The sequence below is a fragment of the Silene latifolia genome, chromosome X (assembly GCF_048544455.1).
Source record: "Silene latifolia isolate original U9 population chromosome X, ASM4854445v1, whole genome shotgun sequence".
Classification (NCBI taxonomy): domain Eukaryota; kingdom Viridiplantae; phylum Streptophyta; class Magnoliopsida; order Caryophyllales; family Caryophyllaceae; genus Silene; species Silene latifolia.
This window is the reverse complement of record NC_133537.1, coordinates 306,513,324-306,522,657: the sequence shown is the minus strand read 5'-3', so window position 1 is coordinate 306,522,657 and position 9,334 is coordinate 306,513,324. Positions and strand designations below refer to the sequence as shown.

General features: G+C 40.3%; 1 non-coding gene across 1 annotated transcript; it reads left to right on the top strand.

The window, feature by feature from the left end:
* The first annotated feature begins 8,260 nt into the window (after positions 1–8,260).
* Positions 8,261–8,367, top strand: LOC141625407 (small nucleolar RNA R71). Its single transcript, XR_012535190.1, has one exon. It is a non-coding gene; the product is annotated as a small nucleolar RNA R71 (small nucleolar RNA).
* The last annotated feature ends 967 nt before the right edge of the window (positions 8,368–9,334 follow it).

The following is a 9,334-nucleotide window of genomic DNA, read 5'->3' as shown; positions in this document are numbered from 1 at the left end:
AATGAGACCAGATTATTAATGTTTCTGGCCTAGGAAGCTCTATAGACCTCAGAAATTTAAGTGGTTTACCAACATAATATTGTCAAATTTACTTGGCATAAGGCATATTGTGACGGTCAAGACTTGAGTTATGAGCTTTGTTTATCATAAATAACATGTCAAAACAATGTACATGGACAACTTAAATGGGATTCAAATGCAAAGTCAAAGCAAATTATCATCATTGCTAAACAATTCACCAAGACTCGACCTAAAATAAATAAAAACATGTTTTTGTATTTTATAATATTTTTTAATTTTTTATGGATTTTTTTGATTTAAAACACTCAACATAAATAAAACACACAACTGAAAGTAAATCACACAACAGAAATGAATATTCTCCCCCAAACCTAAATGTTACAGTGTCCTCATTGTGACGCCTACAGCGTAGCAATCACACAAAAATCCAGCAACCTAAAGGACACTACTAACAAAGGGAAGAGGGAAATAAGAAATACAATAAAAGAAATACAAGGAAAGATAGTACCAGCTGTGTAGCAAAAGCTCCCCTAAACCAGCTGGAAAGTGAGGGATGTAGTGACCAGCTGTCACTACTGCGCTCCTCCATCATCATCATCATTGCCACCATGGATGGGCTCACCAAACCCATCAATCTCTGCAAACATAGCATCCAACTCAGGATCAGGAGCACAGCCACCACGGCCTCTAGCACAGCCACCTCTAGGAACAGCTGGCTGCAGCAGAAGAAGAAGCTGCAAACTGGCCAAATGGCCCTCTCTGAGAAAGAGGGACCCCAACATCCTCAGGAAACACACTGGAAGGCTGGTGAGGACAAATAGGAGTGTAGAATGGTCGACCCAGAGCACCATACTCCCTACTAAACTGCCCATACTCCGCAGGAGTAACACCATAAAGATGAAAAACACGACTGTCATCACCAGGTGTAGTCTAAAAGCTCGGAGTAGTACTCGTATACTGACCTCCCACAGAAATAGTGATAGCATCCATCTGCTCCCATAACCGCCTCTGTGTCAAGGCGGTGTTAATCCTCTCGTGAACCCTCACTTCCCTCTCAATAGTTGGATCGAAATGGTAACCATAGTGGGAAGTAGAGGCAACAAAAGAAGCAGAAGGCCGAGGCTGGTAAGAACCGGGCAAGTGGGTAGGAGGTCTACGGCGCTGCCTACGGCGCCCTCCAATGGTAGCGGTAGTGCTAGAACCAGGCAAAGTGACCAAGAGCTCACCTGGAATCAAATAGGTAATGGGTGCAGGTCTCTCCTCAGACTCATTCTCCTCAAGAGGGGAAATATCTGGCAATAGAGGGTTAGACAATAACATGTAAAAGTGATCCCTCACCTTACAGTAGTGGTCTTTACCACCAAGAATATCAATCTGGGAGATACCATAACGTAGATAGTCGTCATCTACCAAAGGCTCAGGATCCTCCATAAGCTCATAAGGAGCATCTCCCTCAAAATCACACAAACGGCGTGCAATCCTAGTAATAATAGCCCCACAATCTAAATCCGGATGTTTACCAATCATGCGGTCTAAGGCATGGCAAACAAGGGCTGGTGGACTAAACTGGAAGGTCTCCTCCTGATAAGGGTTCAAATAACTAGCCAAAATCAACACCTCTAAGTACTGGGCCTTACTCCTGTCATGCCTCCCAAATAAAATATAACTCAAGTACCTCAAAAAGAGCCTAAGGCAGACATGTTGCACATCAAGCAAAGCCATAGAGCTAACATTTGCATCCGCAAAACCAGTAAACAAAGGAAAATATCAAACAACAGATAAGCCAACAACATTATATAAATCCCCTTCAGAATGCTTATCTATGCCTAGATACTCAGAAAGTCGATCAAATGTCAAAGACCGTTCAACATTGAACAATCTAAATCGAATCAAGTGTTCCTTTGGGAGATAGACATACGAGCTAAGAAACTCAAGGGTCAAAGCACGATAAGAGAGTTCATGCATAAGAAATAGACCTTGCAACCCAAGCTCAAAGAACATATCATACATGGCCAAGTCAATTTTGAAAGTACGCAAAATCTTTCGGTCCATACACCTAGTTAGAAGCATTGTTTTTGTAGTCATTAATTCCACAAATTTATCCCGTTGCTCCTTGTCACGAAATTCAACAAAAGGAAACTCGTCTACTGGCAGTAGCTCTTTCTCTTCCTCCTAGGAAGTCTCTACTAACACCGGCTGGCGAACGGGAGCGTGCCTCTCCCGTGGCCTCTTGCTACCTTCTTGTCCACCACTCGACATATCTGTAAAAAGACAAGTATATAATCACAAACCAATTTAATTGCCAAAACAGTCCACGTTTTTAAGACCACATGAGTCGGCAAATTCGATTTTGAGGTAGAAAATCACACATAAACCATGTAAAAGGCAAGGGAATTGCAATTATATAACAAAAAGTGAAGATTCCAAGCAAATAAACACAATTTCTAACCAATTTAATGCAAAATATCAACCTGGATTTATGAACCCTAATTCCCAAATTTTCGAAATTAGGCCTTCAATTCATCAATCGAGGGTTAATAAGCAAGGAAATAGCAATTGTATATAAGCAATGGAAGATTCAAGGCAATAAACACAAGATTTAAGCAATAAAAGTGCAATTTTTCGGACTAAAAAGAGCAAAAACCGGGACTTACTTGATGGAATATGAGCAATGAAATACACAAATAAACACAAAGGAGTGATTTAATCTACTAGCAAGCAATTTAGCACAAAGTAGAATGAAGATTTAATGATGATATGAAGATTTAGAGATGAATGATATTAGTATGAATGAGAGAATGTATGAACAATGGGGCGGACTAAACAAGAAAGAAAATAATAATATGAGAAAAGAAGGAAAGAAAGGCCGGTCTGAAAGCACGTAACCCGGTCCAGCATGAATCCTCGATCGAGCCTCACCCCACTCGATCGAGGCACCACTTTTCAAATTGCCCAACTCTCGACATTTGATTTTTAATTAATTCACTGGGTTCCTCGATCGAGCCCTGCAGTCAGTTGATCGAGTAACCAAAATCCTCGATCGAGCCTTACCCCACTCGATCGAGGCACCAACTGCAGTCCGTTTTCTCACAATTACGTTAACTTGCAAGCTTGAAATCCATCTTAGCTGCAAAAATACGTTAAATTCTCTCGCTCACATCACTCAAAATAATGAAATAACTTAATTGAAATACGATTAACGAAATTTAAATTCCAAAATTACAAATTATTACAATGCAAACTCCGAGCTGCCTCTCGGTAGCGCTGGTTTAAGCGAACCCGCACGACCGTAATACCTCATCAGTAAGAGGAATCAATGGCAAAGAGGTCAACAGCCTCTATCACCCCAATATGGGCACCTTCATAGTAGATTTTTAATCGTTGCCCATTCACTTTAAAAGTCTCACCTTTGTCAGTTTGCAGTGTAACTGACCTAAATTTGTTCACCTCAGCAACTGTGAACGGTCCAGACCATCTACTTCTTAGCTTACCTGGGAACAAACGCAAACAAAAATTAAATAACAATACCTTTTTACCAACATAGAATTCTCTTTGCAAGATATGCTTGTCATGCCACTTCTTTGTTCGTTCCTTGTACACTTGAGCACTATCATAGGCATGCAGTCGAAACTCATCAAGCTCATTTAACTGCATCAATCTTTTCTCACTCGCCAGTGAGAGATCCATATTTAGCTCTTTTATAGCCCACATAGCCTTGTACTCAAGCTCCACAGGTAGATGACAAGATTTGCCATAGACTAATCGGCAAGGTGATGCTCCAATCGGCGTCTTGTATGCAGTACGGTAAGCCCATAAAGTATCATCAAGCTTCCGACTCCAATCTTTTCTATTCTTGCTCACTACCTTCTCCAAGATTTGTTTCAATTCTCTATTGGAAACCTCCACTTGTCCACCGGTTTGAGGATGATAAGCCAATCCTCTACGGTATGTAATGCCATATTTCTTCAACAAGGAGTTGAGATAACGTTCATTGAAATGCTTTCCTCCATCACTAATCACCGCGCGAGGCACTCCAAACCGTGGAAAGATGATTTTCTGAAACAATTTAACAACAGATTTAGCATCACAAGTGGTGGATAATCTACAGCTACTAAAATATATTGATTCCCATGAGAAGTAGGGAATGGCCCTTGGTAGTCAATACCCCAAACATCAAAAATCTCTACCTCTGAGATTCCAGTTTGAGGCATCTCGTGCCTTTGCGAAATATTACCTGTTCTTTGACATGCATCACAAGAACGGACAAAAGTAGTGGCATCTTTCAAGATAGTTGGCCAAAAGAAACCCGATTGCATTACCTTAGCAAAAGTCCTAGAAGGACCATGATGACCACCATAAGAAGAGTGACAGTGAGAGAGAATGGCATGTACCTCACCCTCTGGAATACACCGTCTATAAATACCGTATGCGCACTCCCGGAACAAGTATGGATCATCCCAGAAATACCGCTTCACATCATGCATGAATCTCTTCTTCTGTTGCTAAGACAAGTCAAGGGGAAGAATACCTTCAACCAAGTAATTAGCATAATCTGCAAACCATGGATTGCTCGCAGCAATAGCTAAAAGATGGTCATCTGGAAAAGAATCATCAATAAGCAAAATCTCTCTTCCTGCAAATCTCAAACGAGACAAATGATCTGCAACAACATTCTCAGCACCAGACTTATCACGAATTTCTAAATCAAATTCTTGTAATAATAAAATCCATCTAATAAGTCGTGCTTTAGCTTCTTGTTTAGTTAAAAGATACTTTAATGCTGCATGGTCAGTATGAACAATAACTTTAGAACTAACAAGATAAGCTCTAAATTTGTCTAAAGTATAGACAACTGCAAGAAGCTCCTTCTCCGTAGTAGCATAGTTGATCTGCGCATCATCAAGAGTCTTACTTGCATAGTAAATAGCATGCAACACCTTATATTTTCTTTGCCCCAAAACAGCTCCAACTGCATAGTCACTGGCATCACACATAATCTCAAAAGGTAGGCTTCAATCCGGAGATCGGATTATAGGAGCTGAGATAAGAGCTTGTTTAATCCTGTCAAAAGACTTAACACACTCATCAGTAAACACAAAAGGTGTATCTTTATGTAGCAGTTGAGTTAGAGGTTGAGCAATTTTAGAAAAATCTTTAATAAAGCGGCGATAGAACCCCGCATGACCAAGAAAACTACGCACACTCTTAACATTAACCGGGTATGGGAGTTGCTCAATTACCTCAACCTTAGCTTTATCCACTTGGATACCTTTACCTGACACCAAATGACTAAGTACCACCCCTTCAGTAACCATGAAGTGGCACTTCTTCCAGTTGAGCACAAGATTGCTCTCCTCACAGCGCTGCAAGACCTTAGTTAAGTTTCTCAAGCAAACATCAAAATCGGTACCATAAACACTGAAATCATCCATAAAGACCTCCATAATAGACTCTATGTAATCAGAAAATATGGCCATCATACAACGCTGAAAGGTAGCTGGGGCATTACATAAACCAAAAGGCATCCTCCTATAAGCAAATACACCATAAGGACATGTGAAGTAGTCTTTTCCTGATCGTCAGGATGAATGGGTATCTGAAAGAAACCGGAGTAGCTATCTAGGTAACAGAAATAACTATGACATGCTAGTCTCTCTAACATCTGATCAATATAAGGAAGTGGGAAGTGGTCTTTCTTAGTAGCCATGTTCAACTTCCTATAATCAATACACATCCTCCAACCTGTAACAAGTCTAGTAGCAATTAATTCATTCTTATCATTCTTCACTACTGTAGTACCTCCCTTCTTAGGTACAACTTGGATAGGACTGACCCACTTAGAATTAGATATAGAGAAAATAATACCAGCATTAAGTAATTTCTGTACCTCTTTCCTTACCACCTCCTGCATTGGAGGATTTAGTCGTCTCTGACCCTGTGCACTAGGCTTGTGGCCTTCTTCCAAGTGAATACGATGCATACAAAAATCAGGACTAATACCTTGTAAATCACCAATGCTATACCCAATGGCCTTTTTATGAGTTTTCAAAATAGTCAACAAAGAAGAAAGTTGGCCTTCAGTTAGGCTAGCATTGACAATTACTGGGTTCATTTCACAGTCATCCAAAAATTCATACTTAAGATAAGAGGGAAGGGGTTTAAGTTCAGGTTTCTTTACCTCGGTAACCTTGGAAGGGCTACCTAAGTTGTATACCTTTTGATGTGGGCATTCCTCTCCAGTAAGCAACTTCTCAATCTCATCCACTTCTTGACTCCATGAACCCGTCTCAGCAGCTGAATCAGAAACAAGGGCAATCTCCAGAGGATCCTTGTTTAAACACATAACAAGACACTCATCAATAGTAAAATCAACAATATCAATACTATGACAAGTTTCTTCTATAATGAGATATTTTAAAGCTTTTTCTAAGTTAAAAACAATAGTATCATCCCCCACAGCTAAAGTCAGTCTCCCTCTCCTAACAACTATAACCGCCCCCGTTGTGTGAAGGAATGGTCTACCCAAGATGATAGGAATTTGGTTGTCCTCAGCCATAGCTAAGAAAACAAAATCAATGAGAATGAAGAGTTTCCCAACTCGAACGGGAACATCCTCCAACACACCCAATGGGTGTTTAATATATCAATCAGCCATCTGCAAAGTCATATTAGTAACAGTCATTTGACCCACATTTAATTTCGTACAAATAGAATAAGGCATGACACTGACGCTAGCTCCTAAATCACAAAGAGCTTTACTAATAGCAAGATGACCGATATGACAAGGAATAGAAAAACTCCCTGGACCCTTAGCTTAGGTGGTGAATTAGCTTGCAACACGGCGCTGCACTTTTGAGTAAAAGCAACGGTCTCCACTTCATCAAAGGACATCTTCCTTGTCAATATCTCTTTCATAAACTTCGCATAAGCCGACACTTGAGTGATCAACTCAGTAAAAGGAACACTTACCTGCAAGTTCTTCACTACCTCCATAAACCTTCTAAACTGCTTGTCAAGCTTAGACTTTTGTTGACAATGCGGAAAAGGTAGTGCAATAGTAATCGGCTCGGCTTCCTTAGCTTTAGAATCAATTTTTGAAACACCGTCATCGACCATAGAGGTGCTTCGATCGAGCCTTGATGTCACTCGATCGAGCACAGAAGATCCTCGATCGAGCCCGGAGCTACTCGATCGAGGAACCAACACAGTTCCGTCTTTTTTCTTTTTCTCGCTTTTATTCTCGTCTCGTGTTTCAGTTTCGTCAACTTCTTTTTCATCGTCACTTAGATCTAAATTACCCAAACCTTTAGGATGTATATAAGGTACCTCATATTCATTAGTGGGCAATTCTTCTTCATTACTTGGCAATTCCGGATTTTGATATGTGGTACCGCTCCTCAATTGAATGACATTAGCTTGCTCATGAGCTTGCTTACCTTGAGGAGGAATATTTCCAGACTGTTTTGAAGAATTATGAACCGCCATATGAGCCACTTGTGTATCCAACATCATATTATGGGCAATCAGCTCAGAAATTTGAGCCGTCTGCTTTTGTTGCATTGACAAAGTTTATTGCAAAAGATTTCTCAACTCTGCCATCTCATTATTTGGATCTTGTTGAGCATTTTGTTGAGGAGGTTGTTGATATCGATTATTAAACTGCTGACCTCCTTGATTTTGCCTTTGATATCCTCCTTGTGGTTGATTACCACGGTTTTGAGGAATAGTATATGAATTTTTCTGTGGTTGTTGCGGCTGTGGATTTTGCGCATTCTGACTAGACCATTGAAGGAAAGGATGTTCCTTCGTTCTTTCATTGTAAAAATTAGAAAAAGGTGTACCTTGCCTGAAAGAATGATAGGCATTAACCTGGTCCAATGTGCTCAAACACTCAGCTGAATTATGACCATCCATACCACATCGCGCACAAGACTCCTCATGTTGACTCATAGCATGAATCATCTCCTTATTACCCAAAGATTGGGTAGTCTTCATCTAAGCGATTTGGGCAGAAAGAGCCTCTAACTGTGCCACGATACCGCTATCTCCACCATTACCACGCGTACTTCCCCTAGGATTTCAATACTTAGCAGTATGGGTAGAAATCTGATCAATCAACTTCCACGCGCCATCAGAAGTAGTGTTGTTCTGAAACCTCCCATTAGCCGAAGAATCTAGCAAAGCACGATGATCATCATACAACCAATAATAAAATTGGTTGCAAAGAAACCACTTTTCAAAACCATGATGGGGAACCGAACGCACTAATCTTTTGAAGCGAACCCACGCTTCATTCAAATCTTCAGTAGCTGTTTGTTTAAAGCTGGTAATCTGATTTCTCAATGCGTTAGTCTTCTGCGGTGGAAAGTACCTCTTGTAGAAAGCAAGAGCTAGAGTATTCCAGTCAGTAACTCCTTAATCCTCCATATCCAAATCTCGCAGCCACTCCGCAACACCATCTTTTAGAGAAAAATGAAAGAACACCTGCTTCACCTGTTCTTGTGTCACCCCAGCAGTTAAAGGGATGGAACAACAATAAGTGACGAATTTCTCTATATGTTTAGCCGGGTCTTCACTAGCTAACCCTCCAAATAAGTTTCGTTCCACCAAATTGATGTATGATGGACGAATTTCAAACGATCCATTATCTATGGTAGGGAGCTTGAATCCTTTAGGTATGGAAGCCAAAGTAGGCTCGGAATGACTTGCTAAAGTAGGCATGATGGTAATCTCAGGAAATGGAATTTCAAGATCAGAAGTAGTGTCCTCTTCAAAGGACTGATTTTCTGAAGTAGTAGAATGCTCCGTCTCGACGTCAAGTATACTGAAGACTTCTACTTGACCCACTTCTTTCTGAAGCTTTCGTCTGTAGCGAAAAGTCTTCTCTAGCTCGGGATCTATTGGAAGAATCTCGAACCTAGTTAACCTGGGCATACAAGAAACTAATAAGAAAAGCGTGAGAACAGTCTCAAGGAACTGGGTTCCCTGAGACAAAAAGACAAAATAAACAAAAACAAACAAGAAAATTATTGCCTCCCCGGCAACAACGCTAAATTTGATAAGGTTATTTTCAGTCGTTTGGCTTTAATCAAAGTAATCCTATCTTAGTACTAACAAAATAGCTAGTGGCAAGAAAGGTATCGAATCCACAAGGGGGCGGTAAAATCCAGTTTTTAAATATTTAAAGTGTCTTAAATTAACAATTTCTTGGGGGTTTTGTTTGTTTGTTTTCTAACAACTATTAAAAAGTGAATTAAAAGATGTGTAACAATAATATTACAGAGGTCTAGGATTCCGGTTCACTAGGTCAATT